This window comes from Apis mellifera, linkage group LG3 (genome assembly GCF_003254395.2).
Source record: "Apis mellifera strain DH4 linkage group LG3, Amel_HAv3.1, whole genome shotgun sequence".
In the NCBI taxonomy this organism is placed as follows: domain Eukaryota; kingdom Metazoa; phylum Arthropoda; class Insecta; order Hymenoptera; family Apidae; genus Apis; species Apis mellifera.
In genome coordinates, this window is record NC_037640.1 from 12,357,265 (window position 1) to 12,379,750 (window position 22,486).

The 22,486-nt window shown below is 35.3% G+C and overlaps 1 protein-coding gene across 3 annotated transcripts in view; it reads left to right on the forward strand.

Moving 5' to 3' along the window:
* The window catches only part of LOC412956 (heparan sulfate glucosamine 3-O-sulfotransferase 1), a 162,612-nt gene that overhangs the window by 14,161 nt on the left and 125,965 nt on the right, over positions 1-22,486 (forward strand). For all 3 annotated transcript variants that reach the window (XM_016911312.2, XM_016911310.2, XM_396407.6), the window contains one exon: positions 5,830-5,886. The gene's annotated coding sequence lies outside the window, so the exon portion shown is untranslated. The remainder of the gene's footprint in view (positions 1-5,829; positions 5,887-22,486) is intronic.

Below are 22,486 nucleotides of genomic sequence, written 5' to 3' on the forward strand. Positions count from 1 at the left end.
TAAAAATAATAATAATAATAATAATAATTTTCTTATATAATAAAAATAATAATAATAATTTTTTTATATAATAATAATAATAATAATAATATTCTTTTATAATAAAAAAATAATAATAAAATAATAATAATTTTGTTAGATAATAATAATAATAATAATAATAATAATAATAATAATAATTTTTTATATAATAATAATAATAATAATAATAATAATAATAATTTTCTTATATAATAGTAATAATCTTTTATCGACAATTTATATCCCACAGAGAAAATTAATTAATTTTCAGTAAATAAGTAAGTGGAAAATTTTATATTTTATTACATTTTTTTGCTTATTTAAAATAATTTTTTTATATAATAATAATAATAATAATAATAATTCTTATATAATAATAATAATAATAATTCTTATATAATAATAATAATAATAATTTTCTTATATAATAATAATAATCTATCGACAATTTATATCTCACAGAGAAAATTAATTAATTTTCAGTAAGTAAGTGGAAAATTTTATATTTTATTACATTTTTTTGCTTATTTAGAAATAATTTCCTATCGATAATTCATACCTTACAGAAAAAATTAATTAATTTTCAATAAATAGAATTATAAATGAAACTTTTTGATTAGAGACGACAAATGTAATAAATTTTATTACATTTTTTTCTTATTTAGAATAATAATCTTCTATCGACAATTCGTTCATATCCTACAGAGGAAATTAATTAATTCTTGCTTGGATACGAAAAAACATTTTATTACATTTTTTTGATTATTTTCTCACATACAATAATCTTCTGAAAATTTAATTTTCAACAATTGGAATCAGCTTCTCGATTTACATTTTATTACATTTTTTATTTTATTTTCTCACATACAATAATCTTCTGAAAATTAATTTTCAACAACTGGAATCAGTTGGCTTCTCGATTTACATTTTATTACATTTTTTTATTTTATTTTCTCGCATAAAATAATCTTCAGAAAATTAAAAAGCTTAATTTTCAACAATTGGAATTAATTTTCCTCCCGAATAAACTAATCGTTCTATTCTATTCTAGAAATATCCATTTTCTCCTCATTTTCTCGTAACGTAACGATCCTCTATCGGCGAACGCGTTCGTTCACAATCCTAACCTCAACTTGGGAAACTTGGTTAATTTCTAACTGGTATTCGAACGAGATTTTCAATCTCGATTCGAAAGGATACGGAGCCTCGCACGCGATTTCCATTCCCATTCCATTTCCTTGTATCGCGAGACCACGAATCACTCGACCACTATCCTCTCCTCGTTTCGAAAATTTTCTTTCCGTGATAGATCTCTCTCCCCTGCCTTGGAAGAAATTCCACCGACTCGCGGCCGATCTTAATCCGGCGAAATTGGCCGATTAAGCTCGCAAAGGGAAACGAAATTGGGCCGCGATAGCTTGGAGGGGGAAGAAAATTAGCCGGGCCACGAATATTATCCCCTGCCTTAACCGGCCATTTTGTTTTTCGATTAAACGAAACGAGGCAATTTTGCGTACGTAAATTGGGAACACACTGCCTTCGTCTCCGAGATCCGCCACCAGAGGGAGAAGAGGAGGAGTCGTCATCTGCTCCCTCTGTGTCCAGTTTCACGGTTCAACGTTCACTAAGCGCGCCCACGTGATACTCCTTCCGTGTCCCGGAGACACGTTCGTTATTGTGTTATTTGCTGGTGAAGGAGCGTATATTCGACGATTATATTCGACACCCGCAAGATGGGGAGATTCCTACTGGATAATACTGGGGAAAGGAAACAATTTTTATTATTATCGTTATATTATAGTGTTTAAAGTTCACTGAAATTCTATTTGTGGTTTTATTATTCGATGTTGGTAGCAATGTAACTACGTCACCAGTTGGTAACTGGTTCTTTTTCTTCGATATACTTCAAATGTCTCGTAAACGGATTAATCGAGTGTATTTCAGTTAAACCCGTACATTTTTATTTATTGTTTTCAATTGTTGTCAACGATTATTTTTCTTATGCTTCGAAAGTGCGAGAGAGAGTGCACGTTTTTTTTCTTTTATTCGTACTTCTTTTTTAGTTCTTGTTTACGCGACAGTTGATTGAAACGTATGGCTATCCTCGGTGGGTAAAGTAGTAAGAAGAAAACGAATTGAAGGATCTTTTTAGAAAATTCGTGTTCTTTCCTTTTGGTTTGTTTTTCATGCGATTACAGAGGTATAATAATATTGATCTTTATCACTTTTGATATTTTTGCGCAAGAGTAAGATGTAAAAGAAAATGAAATTGAAGAATCTTTTTAGTTTATTTTTAATTGATTAAACAAAAAGGAATAATTCTTTTACTTAGTCAATAATATCGTTTTGTCATTTCACTTTTTCACTATCTTTGCGTAAACAATAATAACAAGAAAACAAAGATACATCGATGAATACGATTTATTCTCTTTCCTTTCAATTTGTTGCCAGGGATCTTTGTCACTTTTTCCACGTAAAATAAAAGATACGAGATTCTTCCACGTAGAGAAAGATTTTTGCAACTCGTTTTATTATTATTACGAACGAATGAATGAAAAGTAAAAGGAGGAGTGGGTGGTCGTAAGGTACGCGTAAATGTTTTACAATATCCGTATTGAAAATAAAGTTAAACACGGCGTGGGCAAGCAATTAACGTGGGAACGTCATAACGGATATTTACATTCCGGATATCCGGTAAATCCAACGCGCTAGACAGATCAAAGAACTTTTTAATTAAAAGTAAACTAATTTCTGAAGATATCTTTGCTCGAAATTTTACCTTTGTGCTTCGATTACACGATTCGAGGAGGGAGGGGGGGGAGGATAGAGGATATCGTAATTTCGCTCTCCATCGAAATTCACGGAATATTTGATGAAAAAGATTTCGCGATCGACGTTTTTTCATCTAACTGCATCTAGTTCCGTATTATTCCTGAAAATTGACCACTGGCTCGAGTCACGATCTTGGTAATCGCCTTTAACCAGTATCGCCGTGGTAACCAGACGTCCCTTGCCAGCGACTATCCACTTCCGGATCCTAGCCCTGCATCCGCCCTCCTACGGAAGCGGAGTGTGTACACCGGGTGTTCCGTTAATTCGAGCGCTTGACCTGGGAAAAATAAAAAATGTTGAACGTTCCTTGAAGGACGAAGAATTCTAAATTAAACAAAAAATTAATCGATCAAAAATACTCGAGGAATTGATTAATAAGGACGAAGTATTCTAAATTAAAAAAAAAAATTAATCGATCAAAAATACTCGAGGAATTGATTAATTCTCTTTACAAATTTTAAAAGATTTGCTTATTAATAATCGGAGAACGATCGATCGAAAATGCTCGAAGAATCGAAAATCGATCGATTCGATTCGACTTTACAAATTTTAAAAAATTCGAAAATAATTCATTTATTAATAATCAGAGAACTATCGATCGAAAATGCTCGAAGAATCGAAAATTGATCGACTCGCTTTACAAATTTTAAAAAATTCGTTTATTAATAATCGAAGAACGATCGATCGAAAATGCTCGAAAAATCGAAAATCGATCGACCCGACTCGCTTTAAAAATTTTAAAAAATTCGAAGATAATTCGTTTTTTAATAATGGGGGAATTGATCGATCGAAAATTTAAAAAATTCGTTTATTAATAATCGAACGATCGATTGAAAATACTCGAAAAATCGAAAATCGATCGACTCGATTTGACTTTAAAAATTTTAAAAAATTCGAAGATAATTCGTTTCTTAATAATCGGGGAATTGATCGATCGAAAATTTAAAAAATTCGTTTGTTAATAATCGAACGATCGATCGAAAATGCTCGAAGAATCGAAAATCGATCGACTCGACTCGCTTTACAAATTTTAAAAAATTTGAAGATAATTCGTTTCTTAATAATCGGGGAATTGATCGATCGAAAATTTAAAAAATTCGTTTATTAATAATCGAACGATCGATCGAAAATGCTCGAAGAATCGAAAATCGATCGACTCGACTCGCTTTAAAAATTTTAAAAAATTCGAAGATAATTCGTTTCTTAATAATCGGGGAATTGATCGATCGAAAATTTAAAAAATTCGTTTATTAATAATCGAACGATCGATCGAAAATGCTCGAAGAATCGAAAATCGATCGACTCGACTCGCTTTATAAATTTTAAAAAATTCGTTTATTAATAATCGGGAAATTGATCGATCGAAAATGCTTAGAGAATCGAAAATGGACTTGCTTTATAAATTTTAAAAAATTTCTTTATTAATAATCAGAGAATGATTGATAAAAAATGCTCGTAAAATCGAAAATCGATTCGCTTTACAAATTTTAAAAAATTCGTTTATTAATAATCGGAAAATTGATCGATCGAAAATGCTTAGAGAATCGAAAATGGATGCTTTATAAATTTTAAAAAATTCATTTATTAATAATCAGAAAACGATTGATCGAAAATGCTCGTAAAATCGAAAATCGGCTCGCTTTACAAATTTTAAAAATCTTAATAATCGAAGAACGATCGATCGAAAATGCTCGTAGAATCGAAAATCGAGTCGCTTTACAAAGTTAAAAAAAAAATTCGAAGATAATTCTTAAACAAATAAAAGATCGAAAAATAATTCGAGCACGATCGAAAATACGCGGTTTATTTCGCCGCGGTTGTATCAAAAAAACAGTGTCATAAAAAAACAGTGGTACGGGGATGGGAAGTGGGGAGAGAGGGGGGAGAGGCGTGAATACGGCGCGCGGACCGCTTTCCTTTCTTCCCCGGTGAAAAAGTTTCTTGCGAGAAGCGGGAGCTTCCATCGTTTTTCTCGTTACGTACGAGCGCGTCCTCGAGCTCGAGAAGAAAGGGTGGGGGCGGGCGAGGAAGAGGGGAGCGGTGGGGAGAGGGGACGAGGCGAACCGAGGGAACGTCTAGCCCCCGGTTACGCGCCGCCGTATCCGGCCGCCCTCCGCGTCGTAATTTCTTTGTGCTCGCCGGCTATACGCTGATAAGTGCACGGTTCGGGGGAAAAGTTGCACACGGAAGTCGACAACCGTTTACGACAGCCTCTCCCTCATCCACGCGCTTGGAACGTGACCCCCGAGGGGACCCGTTCCGTTTCCGCCTGTTTCCAAACCAGGATCGCACGCAAACCCCCCCCCTCCCGCCTTTCGTCCTCCATGCCTGACGAAACTCTCGTTCAGGATCGTCTTAGGATACCTTCTTTTCTCCGTTCTTCCGTTTTTTTGTTATTCCTTTCTTTCTGTCTTTCTTTCTCTTTTTCTCTTTCTTTCTTTCTGTCTTTCTCTCTCTTTCTTTATTTCTGTCTTTCTTTGTCTCTTTCTTTCTTTATTTCTTTCTGTCTTTCTTTCTCTCTTTTTTCGTCGTCGTTTCGTTTTTTTAGAGCTAGTATAATTGGAGAATGGAGAGAATGGAGAGAATAATGGAAAATTGCCATGCTTTTTTTAAATATAATTCGCGTCTTCGACGCGTTTTATCCATTGGATAAACTTTTCGATGCTTGTCGATCGATAGACCGTTAATAGGCTTTTTTATTCGAACGGGTCGTTAATGAATGGCAACGATAAAACGGTGGACGCGTTCGAGAGTAAAAAAATATGTGTTCTTTCTTCTTCGCACACTTCGTGCATATCGGTATACACGTGTGTGTATATATATATCTATTTCGCTTCACAGTCAGCAAAATGGTTCGACGATAAAATAAAAACGCGTTTAAAGATCGCTCGTTCTGGAAAGAAGACGAAAGGGCCTATATGTCTCGCGTCGATCTCGATAAGTTTTTCTTCTAATTTTTTCTTTGCTTGCTTTCAGGAGCCTTGCCAAACCGAAGGAAGCTAACTCGCGAGGCTGGGTCCGGGTAAAATTCGTGTAAGTAAAATTTTCATCGAAACTTGATCCGATTGAGAATTAATGATTGATATCCAATTATTAATTGTGATTATGGATCATTAAATAATCGTTGATAATGATGAATAAGAAAGGAAAGTTGTTATGATTCCTTTATTTATTATTAATCACGAAACGATTACACTTTTCACATTATGATTTAATCTCACTGCGACAATAACGTGTATATATATATACTTTACATATTTTTACGCAGAAAAGTCACTTTATTACTTATTTATTTTTAGCGTAATTTCCTAAAAATGCTTTTAAAACAAACTCGCATTTCAAACGTTTTATCTGATAATTTGTGCGCGTTTTTGCTACGTTCTATCATTTTCACAGCCTCTAAGCGAAAGGTAAAGATGGCACTGGTGTATTACATAAAATAGAAACCGTTAGAGCAAGCATCAACTCGCATTTGAAACGTTTCGTCCGATAATTTGTGCGCATTTTTGGTACGTTTTGTCATTTTCACAGTCTCTAAATGAAGAGATATTCTATGTATATATATATAAAATAAAAACAGTCAGAGCAAGCATGAACGATAACATTTTCAATTCTTCCGTAGAAAATCACGACGATGACGAAGAAAGTTTTATAAACTATAACGATTTGTATGATTTAAAAGAATTACCGACCAACGATCACGAATTGCGATCACGATTGCCGATTTATTCGAGTGACGCGACACAATCGAGTCAACGAAAGAAATCGATCAGAAAGGAATTAATTTTACCGACCGACTCGAAACGACTTTCTTACGATGACACTTCTTTAAACCTTGTGCTCAACTTTTATTAAATTTAAAATTTTTCGAATAATCTCTGCTGCTTCGATTTAATTTTAATTTTTGCTCGATCGAAAAGGGATTTTATTTTTGTTTCGAACGATATTTCTATTTTTCCTTTTTCTCTCTCTCTCTCTCTCACATTTACACGCGGCGACGAGGATCATCGATTCGTTCTCGACGCTCGGAAGCTTGCGCGCGTTAACACCGATATTAAATGTTATCGAATGTGATTTCCCTCATCTCGTCTCGTTATTAACAGGATTATTACGTTAAGTCATTACAGTTTTCCCACGGAAATGTAGGTCAGTTTTCCGTTTCTGTTTACAACCGATCGGCAATTTTGATTAAAATCGACGGGTACTGTAACTGTAACGTAATCGATGAAGCGTAAATAAATTACGTAGCATATCTCGTCAATATCGTGTGTCGTATTTCCCTTTTCTCTCCCTATATCGATTTGTCAATAATAAAAAAAAGGGACAATAATAAATTTTCATAATTTCATAATTTAAAAAATTCTCACGTACGAGGAGGGGGGGGAATAAAATCTTCGATTTATCTCACGATTTATTTATTTATTTATCTATCATTCGAATCTTTGTTTTCTTCGATCGATACGAATAATTGTGTAAAACATACACCTCTCCCCTCTTCTCCCCTCCTTGATAATTAAAATAATTTTCGAAAGTCGAGTCGCGTGAAAATGCAGATACGATTTTAATATTAAACGAGTATAAGTGTACACGAAAGGGAAAATTGGTGAGCGTTTTTTTTTTTATATAAAGAAAAAGAACAAGCGTAATATAATTTACGTGCAAATCGAAGAAAAGAGAATGGTATTAAAAATCATTTTCGTTCGCGGGTATCCTCGATATATAAAAAAAAAATACGATCGACCCATTTTCTCTCTCAAAGAGAAGATATATATATGTATATTAATTAATATCCCTGAAGTTAATTAAAACTCGCAACGAAAACTTTCCATTCTTCTCTAATTCGAACGTAGAATTCTTCCACTCCGCTCGCGCGAATTTCATCTCCATATTAATTCTCGTCCGCTTTATAAAGGAACGTGGCTCCCTCTCGAACGAAATTCATCAACGTTCTTTTTCTCCTCTCCCCACTCTTCGACTCAACGTCACTCCTCTCTCTCTCTCTCTTTCGATCTCAATCGGCTCGAGAATGGAAGAAGATGGCGATAAATCCGCGAATTCTTCGAAACAGTGGATCGAAATAGACTCGTGACTCGGGAGAAATGGAATTTTATCGGCGAGTTTAACCGGTGCTTGTTGTCACGTGTAATTAACCGTTAGATTCGAGCTCGGTGTGTGCACGCTGCGTTTGCACGCGATCTAATCGGATCAGATTGCGTCCTGCAAACGCGCAACGACTTGACAACCGCGCTTTCTCTCTCTCTCTCTCTCTGTCCCACTCGTTCGTTTTATCAAGGTTTCGCGTCTTTCTTCCTCGTTCGACGAATTCGAAACGAGGGATCGGAAGGATCTCCTCCTCGCCAATTCTATTTCGTTCGCTCGCGTGCTTTAACGATTTTCTCTTCGTTATGATATCTATCTTTGACTTATAATCTCGTGAAATATTTACAAATTTAACGATTGAACGACGATAAAGGGGAAGGATCGGCCGAAAGCGATTCTTTATATAAATTTCACTTTTCGTTCCAAATATATTATTTATATATTATAGCCTGTTTAAAAACATTTTAGATCTGTGAAGTGAAATTTAAATAGTACGTTGACTGTACAAAGGTAACATAACAAATTGTCTTTCAATTGAAGAATTGAACGAATTTAAATTTTTAAAATTCCAAAATTTAATTATGATAAAACCCTACAGAATTTTATCTAATTATTAATATTTTATTTATAAACAATTGCAACGATCGATAATTATCGCTCGAGGAAGAAAAAAAAGAAAGCAGATGTGACGAAACCATCCATTCAATTCCATTTAACTATTCCACGCCTCGGATTAAAGTGTACATCGATACCTTTTATTTAAATCGATCGTTTCTTTGGGAAATTAACTCCCGACGGATCGTTATCGAAGTTTCGAGGAAAGGAGTTAATCGAGAATAATTGAAATTATTGCGGACACAAAACGGGGATTCGGATCGGCGCTAAGGGGCGCTCGGATCTCTCGTGTTCTGGGTCACGTTTTTACAGCCGCCTCATTTCCATCGGCCCGCGTCACGTTCGTCTGACATTTCGAGGCACGCGAGCGAATTGTTGCACCGCCTTTAATGCCTCTCCCGCAAGTCGCTCGAACGGTGTTCGAGCGCATCCACTCGAACCGCTTGAAACAAGCGTCCCATTAACCCTTAACCCTTTCCATATAAATTTTCACCGCGTTCTCCAACGATTCAACGCCTCCTATCGCGCACTTTCGCAACTTTTAGTAATACTTCCTGCGCGAATGCCAACCGTTTTCCTTCTTCATTTATTTGCTCTATTGTCGTTTAATCTCCTTTTTCTCTCAAATGTTTCTCTTCTTCTTTTTTTTTCTTATTATTCGGGGATCGGATGGAAGATTAATTTGTGTTTTGATTGACTAATATTCTGTTCTCTTTTTATATAAAATGTTTAATTAGTGTATTATTTTTTAGAAACGACATTGTGAAATGAATATACGATTTGCATTAATAATGAATTCAAATAACATTTTTGTTCAGTGAATACTAATGGAATTTGGTACTATTATTAGAATTAGATTAATTAATATTAAATCTACAAAAAAAATTCCTAGATTAATCTACTGTATAGTATTAGTAATCTCAAGAATTTTTCTATTTTTTATAATTATTGTATTTTAATTATTTATCATCTATTAGATTTGTTAAATCCGATATTTTTAATTTTATAGTACAAATTTTATTTTTCTTAAAAATTGGAAAAATTTCCCTTTTCATTTTTGAATAATTTTCTCTTATGAAATAATAAATTGAAAAGAAATTTTTTTAATATCAACATTAATTAAATTTATTCCAATTTATATAATAGTTTCAATAACTAAAATTAAAAACTCATGAACATTATTTTTTTTTAATTATTAATAGAATATATATTTCATTTTATGCAAATAAATTTTATTTGCATAAAAAACATTAAAAAAATTATTAGCATGCTCGACAATTTTTAATTCATTTTATTTTATTTTTATTTTAGATTTAAATAAATGATTTCGTTCACTTTTAAAAAAATAGTTAAGCTAATAACAAAAAAGAAGTTATTGTTAATTATTTGTATTATTTTATATTTTATTTTTGTATTATTTTATATTTTTTATATTATATTTTAATTATTTAAATTACGATTTGAACTCCTTTTCTATCTTTCGATATCTTTCAATGATGAAAACGAAAAACTCGAAACATCGATAATAATGAATTATTCGATTTATCGATAGAATCATCTCGAAAGCTAACCTAATACTTCGATACCCTTCGAAGAAACAATTTTCCAAATTCGTTTACTTTTGAAAAAGTAGTTAAATTAATAACGAAAAAGAAATTATTGTTAATTATTTGAATTGAGATTTGAACTATCGATAATAATTATTCGATTTATCGATGGAGTTTTCTTCTTGAAACCTAACCTAATATTTCGATGCGCTTCGAAGGAATATTCCTAATTCGTTTATTTTTAAAAAAACAGTTAAACTAATAATGAAGAAAAAATTATTTATTAATTATTTATTGAATTAAGATTTGAATTCCTCTTCTATCTTTCGAAAACGAAAAACATCGATAATAATAAATTATTCGATTTATCTTACTCATTTTATATTATTTCGATAGAATCGAAACTTAACCTAATACTTCGATACACTTTGAAATAATATTTCAAATTCGTTCACTTTTGAAAAAATAATTAATAGGAAAAAGAAGTTATTGTTAATTATTTAAATTGAGATTTGAACTACCTTGATTTTGATAATAATTATTTGATTTATCGATAGACTCTTCTCGAAACCTAACCTAATATTTCGATGCGTTTCGAAGAAATAATATTTCGTAATAAAATTCGTTCACTTTTGAAGAAATAGTTAAATAACGAAAAAGAAATTATTGTTAATTATCTGAATTGAGATTTGAATTTTTTTTTTTAAATAAAAATAAAAATGAAAAGCATCGATAATAATAAATTATTCGATTTATCGATAGAATCATATCGAAACTTAACCTAATACTTCGATGCACTTTGAAGAAATAATATTTCAAATTCGTTCATTTTTGAAGAAATAGTTAATATGAAAAGTTAATTATTTGAATTGAGATTTGAATTACCGATAATAATTATTCGATTTACCGATGGAATCTTCTCGAAATCTAACCTAATACCTCGATGCGCTTCGAAGAAATAATATTTCGTAATAAAATTCGTTCACTTTTGAAGAAATAGTTAAATAACGAAAAAGAAATTATTGTTAATTATTTGTTAAATTAGGATTTGAACTTCTCTTCTATTTTTCGATATCTTTCAATGATGAAAAGGAAAAATTCGAAGCACCGATAATAATGAATTACTCTTTATCGATGGAGTCTTCTCCTCGAAACTTAACCTAATATTTCGATACGTTACATTCGTACAGAAACAATATTTTGTTCACTTTTGAAAAAATAAATAAACTAATAACGAAAAAAAAGTTATTGTTAATCATTTGAATTGAGATTTGAACTCATTTCGATGATAAAAAACTCGAAGCACCTATAATAATAAATTATCGAATAACAAATTAATCGACTTGTCTCTTCCCTTCGAAAGCTAACCTAATATTTCGATGCGCTTTACTGCCAAAGAAATAATATTCCAAATATTTCACTTCTGAAAAAGCACTTAAACTTAACTCTTAACTCGAAAAGAATTACAAAAAAAAAACAATTCGATATTCATTTATAAAATTCTCAATTTCACGTTTCAATTCTAATTCTCATACTCAATAAATTAAATATACCTGTGAAAGAAGGCGCGGTGATTTTAATCGTTGAAACGCGTTGCTCGGCTTATATCGGCAAGATTATTCCGTTTCCATTGTGTTACACTTCAGGAACGCGAAATGGTCAAAGTTTAAGTTGTATTTACACGGTAGAATCTTCTATTATTCAAACGTGGTGGGCGGGCGAATATTCCCCTCCCTTATCCCTCTAACAACGTTATGCATCCCATCATCCATTGAAATGGAACGTATTCCACACGGCCCTAATTATAACATCTAACGGGCAAACCCGTGCAATTTAATACGAATCGAGCGGCGTAATTAACCAACGTAAATCGTTACCAACCAATACCAGTTACAGCGAACACGTGTGCAATAAAGTTGATTTAAAAAATTCTATTCAATACACCGACCATTATTTGTCTCTTTCCCTTTCCTTTTTTTCGAATTCTTACAACGCGAGTGTTACACCAACGACGAGAATAAAACGTGAAAATTAAGAGAAGGTTTGAGAGTTTTATATCGGTTTACGAAATACGGGCACCGTTCTGTGAGAACGATGTCACTTGCGCGTCCTAATTCACGACGGCATTATACTCTTCCAGGGGAATTTCTGAGCATTCCTGAGAGGGGCTGCATTAATGCGTTCTTCAAACTTGAGATCCCCTTCAAACCCTGACTTCCCGCTTTGTTCCCGAGCAGGAGTGCTCGTGAAAATTATTTTCCACAGTATCGTCGACTTTCGTTCTCGTTCATCGAGAGCCCGTCTTTCCTTCCCGCCATTTTTGTTTTTATTCCCGCCGAGGAGACGCGCGATCGAAAATGAGATTAAATTTTTCACGAGTTCTTTCTCGAGATATATTCTCGCTCGATCGGTAATCCAGTCTGGATTTCTCGCCACATAATTTCAAAAATCGTAAGAATTATCTTTATTCGGCTTGTTTGACTACTTGTGAAGAATATTTGTAGGTATTTGGAAAGATATTCCATAGAATATATTAAAAATATTATTTTTGAATGTAAAATTTTAAAACATTCTATATAAAATTGATCCGGATAATTTGGACAAAAAGTTGTTGTCTTTTTTAAATTCGTCTTCCTTCTTACCATTTAAGAAACTATCATCGATATTTCTATTGCGGACGCGAAACGGTAATGATGAAAAGAAATGATGCGAGACGTTATTCTTGCTGCCAACAGCGCGACACGCATTGCTAAGATATCGAGAAAAGTACTGGATACGCGCGTGGCCTGAACGAAATTCGTTAGAAAGGCGTGCAGCAGTCAACGTAACGTTCGAAACACTGAATAACACAATTATTGTCTCAGCTACTCGAATACGAAATTATAATTATAAATAAAACTGTTGCGATAAAAAGAATTTTTATTATAATATTAGAATTAATCAGAATTAATTAGAATTTTCGAGATGCATAGAGATACACGAATCTTGGATTGGTACGAGTGTATACCACCAGATGGCAAGATACGCGTGAAGCTTTCTTCCAACTTCTTCTCCCTCCCCAGCGAACGGTAGTTTTATCGTCCGATCATTCGTAGATCTGTTCCACTTGTGAAACGGAAAGTGATCGGCCCGCTCATAGCTGAATCCTTTCTCTCTCTCTCTTCTTTTCCACGCATGCGCGTTGAGAATTAAAATTACGTTACGTTAACCGATGGCTCTCGAGGCCACACACATTTCCTTTCGTCGCGCCCCCATCGATCCGAATTTCTCCATCCCCGCTTCTAATCGCGCCTCTCCATTTATTCGCGTATTCTCTTTCGAGCCGTGGAATCGAGTGGTGGGGGGAACGCTTCTTTGAGAATATATACGGGTTATTAATTATTCGCGGCCAAAGCGTTTATGTTTGATCGCGGACGTTTAATCCTTCGCCTTGATTCTTTTTCCTTGAAAGAGATCGGCGAGAGATTTTAAACTTTAAACAGAGTGGATCTCCTTCATTCTTTTCCTCTTGCTCGCGAAAGGGAATCGAAATTTGAAAATTGTCTCAATTTATATTTGATCGAGAAAGTTTAATTTTTAAGATGTTTAGCCTTGATTTTTTTTCTTGGTCGGTTCTAAATTTTAAATAGAATAAATTTATTTCACTTTTATTTTCTTGCTTACAAAAAGTTTCGATAATTTAAAAATTTTTTTTTAATTTATATTTATAATCTTTTCTTGCGTTTAATTTTTTTTTGGCTTTAACAAAGATTCTAAATTCGAAATAGGATAAATCTATTTTATTCTTTTCCTGTTTTTTATAAAAAATGGAATCGAAATTTGAAAATTGTCTCAATTTATATTTGATCGAAAAAGTTTAATTTTTAATCTTTAATGTTTAGCCTTGATTTTTTTTCTTGGTCGGTTCTAAATTTTAAATAGAATAAATCTATTTCACTTTTATTTTCTTGCTTACAAAAAGGAATCGAAAGTTTGGACAATTTGAAAATTTTTTTAATTTATATTTAATTTTTTCTTGGCCTTAACAAAGATTCTAAATTCGAAATAGGATAAATCTATTTTATTCTTTTCCTGTTTTTTACAAAAAATGGAATCGAAATTTGAAAATTGTCCAATATCTCTGTGCCTTTAATTTCTTCTTAGTCTTAGCAAAGATTCTAAATTCAAAATAGAATCGATCTCTTTCGTCCTTCTCTTGCTCGCGAAACGAAAGAGAATCGAAAATTTGCGCAATTTGAAAATTGTCTTGTCCAAACACACTCTTCTATCTCCCTCGCTCCCCTCCTCCCTCTTATTAATTTCGATAATGGAAGTCGAGCGGCGAGCGAACGTCAAAGTTTGTACAATAAGATCTCTCCTCGACGGGCATCTCTCGGTCGGTATAACAATTGTACACGCGGCACGTGCTGGTTGCCGCAAATTAACGCGATAGAACACCGGTTACGCGAGCGGCGAAGCGAGTGTCTCAACGCCCTCGGTTCCGTTCAAATCGTCGTCTCAATTTAAACCAAGACGGACGAGAAACGGTCCACGTTAATCTAATTCCGATTTCGTGATCGCAGACCTTGTCCAAGATAGAATAGGAAGGGAATAACAAACGCGAGATTCTTATAAACATCCTTTTATTTCACTTTTAATGTTGATCGATTAACAACGTACCGATGCTCATAGTTTCGAGCCAATTATATAGTACAAGCGCAAATCGGGCGTGTTTTCGACCAATTATTTATTTATCTTATCCGCAAACTTCATCGATGTTTATCATCAGTCTATTATCGTACAGTTTCTCCGTACAGCGAGAAGGAAATAGAGATCGAGGATAAAGCGTTGTAGAAGTGTGATAGTTTCAAGCGAAGCAATGAAATTGACGATAACGGTTGACTTGGTATTACACGAATGGAACAATTTTTGCACCGATAGTTGCGCTAGATTCGCGCGAGTGCTGCCCTCTCGCCACGCAACTTCAATTAGTACAGCGCCACGGTGCTTCGGAAGATTCGTGAAAAATGTTTCGATGTATACTGATCGTACGTTAAAACTCTTGTACGTTAAAATTTTAAATCCTATTTTTACGTTTGCAGATTAAATACGCAGGTTTTAATCAAGTCCATATTTGGCTCATATCAGGTAACTTTTTTTTTTAATAAACATTTTTCTTAGTCTAGTTTATCGTACGTTTGTTGCAAATTCGCTTTCTTCCTATATCTGCCGTGATTACTTAAGAATATGATTCGAGAGTAACCAATGATTCGAGAGTAACCATTCGAGGATTGTCGCACGTTTTTCTTTTTTCTTAATAGAATAGATTCGGCAAGTCTCTTTTCGACGAAGGATGATAACATTTCAAGTTTGCTCGAATCTCTCTTTCCGAGTTAACGCAGCTGGTTTATCATTTCGAGTCAATTACTCGCCGTCACTTTGTTACGTAACACGTAATACGATATCCAAAGGGCGCGTTAACCGCGCTGTGTTGCTCGATAAACGCAAGAATAATCGGGCTGTCGATGGCGCGGAAACGAGAATCGAGTTGGGTTAAAACTGGTGAGTTTTGTAGGTTAGAAAGCAACGCCATCTGTCGATTTTTATCGTTTGTCAGAGAAACGTAGATATCGTCCATTTTCCGTATACTTGTAATCTTAAGATATTTCTGTTCGAAACTGGTTATATTTCTCGTCGATATTCAAACAGTTGCAATTTTTTACGTTCTTGTATTCTTTTACGTACACGAATTGGAGGTAGTTTTTTTATTCCTATTCTTATTACATTCTCGTTTTTATTCTCGTTCGATAAATAAATATGTCATGCACGGGAGAAACAGAGATTGGAAAGCGAGATGTTTGAAGATGTTCTCCATTTTTTTAATAGCGGCAAATTTAATAGCGAAAAATAAAGAAGGGGATTTTTATAACATCGAGGCAGCCTCGCGGATGGGACGCGAATTCTCGTTCACCGAAAACGCGTTAAACGATGCATTAACTTTTATCTTCCCGTTTTGTCGTGTCGCGGCAGCACACTCTGCCACTCTGAAAAAGGAAATTACTAATTTTCTTTTGCTCGCCGCGTGTTTGCTCACCGCTTCCATGGCAATTTATCAACACTGTGCAGTTCCTTCGGACGAATCAGCGGCACCGTAATTCGTTTTTTTTTCTACCCTTAAAATTCCTCTTTTATCCTCGATGGAAATTTTATCATTTACCCAAAAATGATTAAGATTGTTTATCAAAAAAAGATCCTTTTAAAATACCCGTCTTCCTATTAATTAAATTCAAGATTCATTGTATTCATGAAACGTAATATCAAACGCGTTTCTTAAATAAATATATTTAAATATATTAAATTAAAATTAAATATTTACGCCTTCTTTCTACCAAAATACTATAATTGAATGTGCCTTCTGAGAATTCCATTCCATTTCGAATATCGATCTTCGAATACACGATACTGTTTAATATCGACGATTAAATCTTTTCTTCTTCAATTCTCAAATTTTCAACACAGACGGAACGGTGAAGGAAGTTGATCGATTGGAATGGAAGGGAATCGAATTGTCCATAACATGTTGGATAGTTTCTTTTCAGAAGAAAATTCCAAGAGTGTTTGTCGAGTTTTCATCGACTTCCATCGAGTATCTTCAGTCACGTACAATACTATATGATATCAACGATTTAAAATTTTTCTCCCCAATATTCATGTAATAAAATCGTTTCGAAACCTGTTAGTTGGAATCGAATGGAGGCGATTTTCATCGAATATCACATATTAAATCCTTCACCAAATTCACGTAGATCGAGAAATCGTTTTGAAAACTTACTATTACAAAAATTTTTCCAAAACTGAAATTTTGCACGGATGAAACTTTCCAGCGTGGAAAAAGTTGATGGACTGGAATGGAAAGAGTTCCAATTGTCCATAATAACTGTACGTAGCTAGTTTTCCTCTGGTGCAGAGAAGCTGAAAAATTTCGAGCGTGTTTTCATCGAATATCGCCTTCACTTGTTACATATAACATCAACTTTTTATCAAATCCTTTCTTTCCTTTTCCATAACTTTTCCAAAAATTCTGCACAGACGAGGGGGATACAAAAAGTCGCGAGCCATCGATCGGAATCGAATCCAGAGGATTGGATAGTCGTCGCCCTCCGAGAAGGTAAAAATTTCGAGCCGAGTGTGTGCCGAGTTTTTCCACCCTCCTACCGAGAAGACGTTTCCAGACGTCTTAATTGGAATCGGATCGAGCCAACTTCTTGCTACTTCTTCCTCCCTCCCTTTCTCTCTCTCTCTCTCTCTTTAGTGTCGCGAAATTGCAACTCGAAGACGGAATATCTCCTTTCGCGTTGAATCGATTTCGCGATTCGAAAATGTTCGACGAGAGTTACCAGCGGAAGAGCCTCCCTTGCATACTCTGTGTGTGTGTGTGTGTGTGTGTGTGTGTGTGTGAAAATATATGTACGTGTGTGAGCGCGAGTGAAAGTGTGTGTGTGTGTGTGTGTGTGTGTGTGTGTGTGTGTGTGTGTGTGTGTGTGTGTGTGTGTGTGTGTGTGTGGGTGTGGGTGTGGGTGTGGGTGTGGGTGTGGGTGTGGGTGTGGGTGTGGGTGTGGGTGTGGGTGTGGGTGTGTGTGTGTGTGTGTGTGTGTGTGTGTGTGTGTGTGTGTGTGTGTGTGTGTGTGTGTGTGTGTGTGTGTGTGTGGTATATTCTCTCTCTCTCTCTCTCTCTCTCTCTCTCTCTCTCTCTCTCTCTCTCACCCTATTTTTTACCGTGTTCAACGTAAGAAGGAAAGGAGGAATCTTTCATTAGAGCTTCATCAATTGATTCGAAAAAACCCTTGCCTCGTCACAATTTTACTTTTATTCCCTATCCTTTCGACTCTTTCCTACGTCTCTCCTCGCCCCTCCCCCTAAAATTCGTGTCTATCCTCGCTCCTCCCCGTAAAATTCGCCGATTCGAACGCTCTTTTTCGTTCGTTAATTGCCTCCCTACCAGGCGGCAGATGACAGTCTGAAGCGTGTCTCGAGTGGGAAATCGAAATCGATTTCCTTCGTTCGCCGGTCGTTCCACTCTCGATATTCCGTAACGGGCGCCGCGTTTTCACTTCACGCGCGTGCCCTTCCAAGTCTCCTCAACGTGTTCTCGTCCAGAAGCCACTTGGAGTCGAGACGAAACGATTACGACTGTCTTATTCGATGTAAAAAGAAATATTCGAATATTCGAATGTAAAAGAGGGGAGGGGAGGGTCAAGCGCGATGCCAGAAGCGTACGATTTCAGATGCTGTCGGTTTATTCGGCAGGGATAAATGAATTGTCGGATCGAGTACGATTCGAGCGTGCCGATTCGCGTCGACGAATCGATCTTGTTTTTTAAGTGGCGTTAATAATTGAATCCAAGTTTCGAACAGGTTCAAATAAATAATAACGAGAATGGATCGATGGATCGTGGACGAGAGAGAAGAGAGTGTTTCGAAGCGTGGAAATGGATTTTTAGAATTTTTCTGCCGCGTATTTCTCAAATACGGAATGACAATCGCGATCGAATCGTTTCTTATTTCTCTTATCTCTTCGCGGTTATTGAAAAAAATTGAAAAAAATTGAATCGAAGCATGGGAAAGAGGATTCTTCGAACCGTATTTGTGTAAATTCAATGGAAGATTCGAGAGTCTCGAGATTGAAATATAAATATTTGAAATGGAATGTGGAATCATCGTGGAAGGTTGAAGTTCAAAAGTTCAAAAGACGGTTCTAAAGTTAAAACGGAATTCAGAAATTCGAAAATGAAGAGGTTACTAAATTTCTCCTAAAACGCTGTTAATACTTTTGATATTTCTCGAGAGAAAGACGGCCATTTTTTTCTTTTTTTGGTGATTTTTATTATGGAGAAAATTCGTGAGAAATAAATAACAGAAAGAAAATATATTACATTTCCAGAGAAAGATACTACTACAGATATGATAATTCCAATCGCTCGTCATCTTATACAGAGCGACTATAATCGTCCGTAATACGTCGATGATAGAAAGCCTTTAGTCGCCCTTAATGTCGATAATATTTTACGTCGAGCGACTATAGTCGCCCTTAATTGGTGGAGTAACTTTAGTCGGTATAGTATATCATAATATATCAGTGGTATCTTAAGGAGAACGACTATAGTTGGTTGTAGTAGTACGTCGGTGACATCTTATGGAAAACGACTTTAATCCGTCGTAATACATTGGTGACATCTTATGGAAAGCGACTTTAGTTGATCGCAGTACGTCGGTGACATCTTAAGGAAAGCGACTATAGTCACTCGTAATATATTGGTGACATTTTATAGAAAGCGACTTTAGTCGGTCGCAGTACGTCGGTGATATCTTAAGGAAAGCGACTTTAGTCGGTCGCAGTACGTCGGTGACATCTTATTGAAAGCGACTATAGTCGCTCGTAATATATCGGTGACATTTTATAGAAAGCGACTTTAGTCGGTAACATCTTATGGAAAGCGACTATAGTCGCTCGTAATATATCGGTGACATCATATGGAAAGCGACTTTAATCGGTCGCAGAACGTCGGTGACATCTTATAGAAAGCGACTATAATCGCTCGTAATACGTCGATGAACAACTATAATCGCTCTTAATATGTCAGTAGCATCTCTTATGAAAAGCGACTATAGTCGCCCTTAATATATATATTATAATTAATATTATAATTAATAATATATATATATATATATATAAATAATAATAATAATATATATATTATAATATTATAATATATTGCTCTTAATAAATATGTCGGTGGCACTTTACGTAGAGCAACTTTAGTAGTACAGTAGCATCTTATGTAGAGAGACTATAATACGCCAGTATTATGAAAAGCGACTTCAGTCGCCCGTAATACGCCAGTGACATCTTATGGAGGAAGACTATAGTACGTCAGTGGCATCTTATGTACAGAGACTATATATAGTACGTCAGTGGCATCTTATGTACAGAGACTATAGCACGTCAGTGGCATCTTACGGAGGGAGACTATAGTACGTGAATGAAATCTTATGGAGAGGAACTGTCGCATAGTAACGAAAGGATTAAGAGAAGAGTTTCTATAAGCAAAATTATTTTGAGGATATATGCGGATATAAGAAACGCGTGTTCGATGCTTGGATAAATATTCGTGAGATTCGTGCAACGCGCCAATGTTGGTTCCAACGATAGGATCTAACGGGGCGAAATTATTTTTTATCCGATTTTGAGCTTGTACGGAGATTTAAAACAATATTGCTTTTCATTATAATTCGTTATTTCGTTAAAGATGTATGTAAGATACGAAAGAATTAACGTTGCATTTAATCGATGTATAATATATGCAAATGATATAGGAAAATGAAACGTGTAACGTAAGTTAAAATAAAATAGGAAAGAAATCGATGAATACTCGAGAGTAAGAAGTGAAAAGAACGATACAAAATTACAGTTTTTTTAAATATGGAATATGTAACGTTAAAAATATACTTACGATTAAAAACGGTTTTATCTGTATCCATAGATTCGCCCGTAGCAGCGAAATGTTCAAAGCTCTTCCCCCTCCATGCTCGTCTCGCGAGATCGATGGTCACGCAAGCGGCCAATAACACCGTGGACCTGCCCCCCGATCGAGCGACACTCCCCCCGATCCAAGAAAAATTCCTAAAATGCGGAGCCACTCGCACAGTTGCCCAGCGAACTCGACAGCGTTCGAAGTAATTTTTCTCGAGAACGATGATGTCGCCGTTCGAAGTGGAAAACGTTCCACGCCGTGAATCTTCTTCTCTCGAAACTTCTCTTCCACCCATCTCTCTCTTCAATACCCCCAAACATCGATCAAACCACTTCCCAGTTCCTATTCACATCCTGATAATTCGTTATATCGTTCCAATCGAGATCGAGGAGTGTAGAAATTTCGTTTGAATTCGTTTATTTATCCGAACGAAGAAAGTAGAAAGTGATGGACAAATAAACGAGCGAAAAGGTTCGGGTTAAATGGATCGCGCGTAAAGCTTCTTTCTGTAATGCGGCTCGGATTAAAAGCCGGACGATAGAATCCGTACGATTTCGACGAGGTAGTGAAAATGGTGATCGGTGAAGGGCGTCGCTTGGAAAATTGACAGGGTTGTCGCGTCGACGAGTGATCGATACTTGGGGGAGGGGGGGGGGGGGATGATCGATCGATGAACCGAGTCTCGGTGGAGAAGTTGGCCGAGAAAGTTGGTCGAAAGTTTCGAAAGGAATTTCGAGGGGGCAGGGGAGGGGGGGGGGTTTTCTGATCGAGATTAGTTTCCAAGTTACGAGCCACGCCACGGTTTTCGGATTCGATTCGTTTAAAGCGTTCGAGAAGGTGGAGGGGGGGCCTCGAGTCGCTGTTACGACGAGCGTCGAGCTTGTCGGTTCGGATGTAAGATGGGTCTCTCTTACGAGAGAGAGACTTCCATCGTGATGTTCCCACGTCAAAAGCGGTGCACATTTCGGTTCGCAAGACATCCATGTCGAGTCTCGTCTTAATCCTTCTAATACGTGTTAATCTTGCTAAAAGTGATACGTATATATATATTTATTATTATTATTACTTATATGTTAGGTGTGCAAATGAGTTCTTTTTTCCAAATTCAAGATTTTATTACGTAAATCGTAAATAAAATTGAGTACAAGATTACCCAATTGTTTCAATCGGATCGCTGTTTCAAATGATGCCACGGTCGGTAAAGTAATTCGAATTCGGTGGAAAGTTGCGATCATTCGGAAGGAAATTATTTATAATAATATATATTTTATTGGCGCGGTAAGAAAGATCCTCGTTGAACGATCTAACTTAACGCTATAAAATATTATTTTCAAAGCAGTGATTGTCAAATAAAATAAAATATATATCATGTTACTGCTTCGAGTTTTTCTTTTTATCGATAGATTTTAATTTCTTTTCTCCTCGATTCGAACAAAAGCAAGATTAACGCAGTAGTGACGAATCAAATAATAAATCCAAATAACACGTTTCCAAGTCAAGTCAAAAACGGTTTTATTTTGGTTGAGAGACATCCGTGCCGAGTCTCGTCTAATCTTATCTTAATGGCGAAATTTAATGTCTTATTCGCCGCGGTTCACCTTCAAAACAAAACATCACCGTCGCTTCGAAATATTTCTTTTTAACGGATCTTACTTTTCTCGAATTCAATTGGAAAACAAAAATTGGAGAAGAAAGTTGATCGTTCCACGCATATAATAACAAGACGAATCGAATTTATCTAAATCCAAATAAATAACATCAGACGTTTCCAAGTCAAGTCAAGAACGGTTGTATTTCGGTTGAGAGACATCCGTGCCGAGTCTCGTCTAATCTTATCTTAATGGCGAAATTTATTGTCTT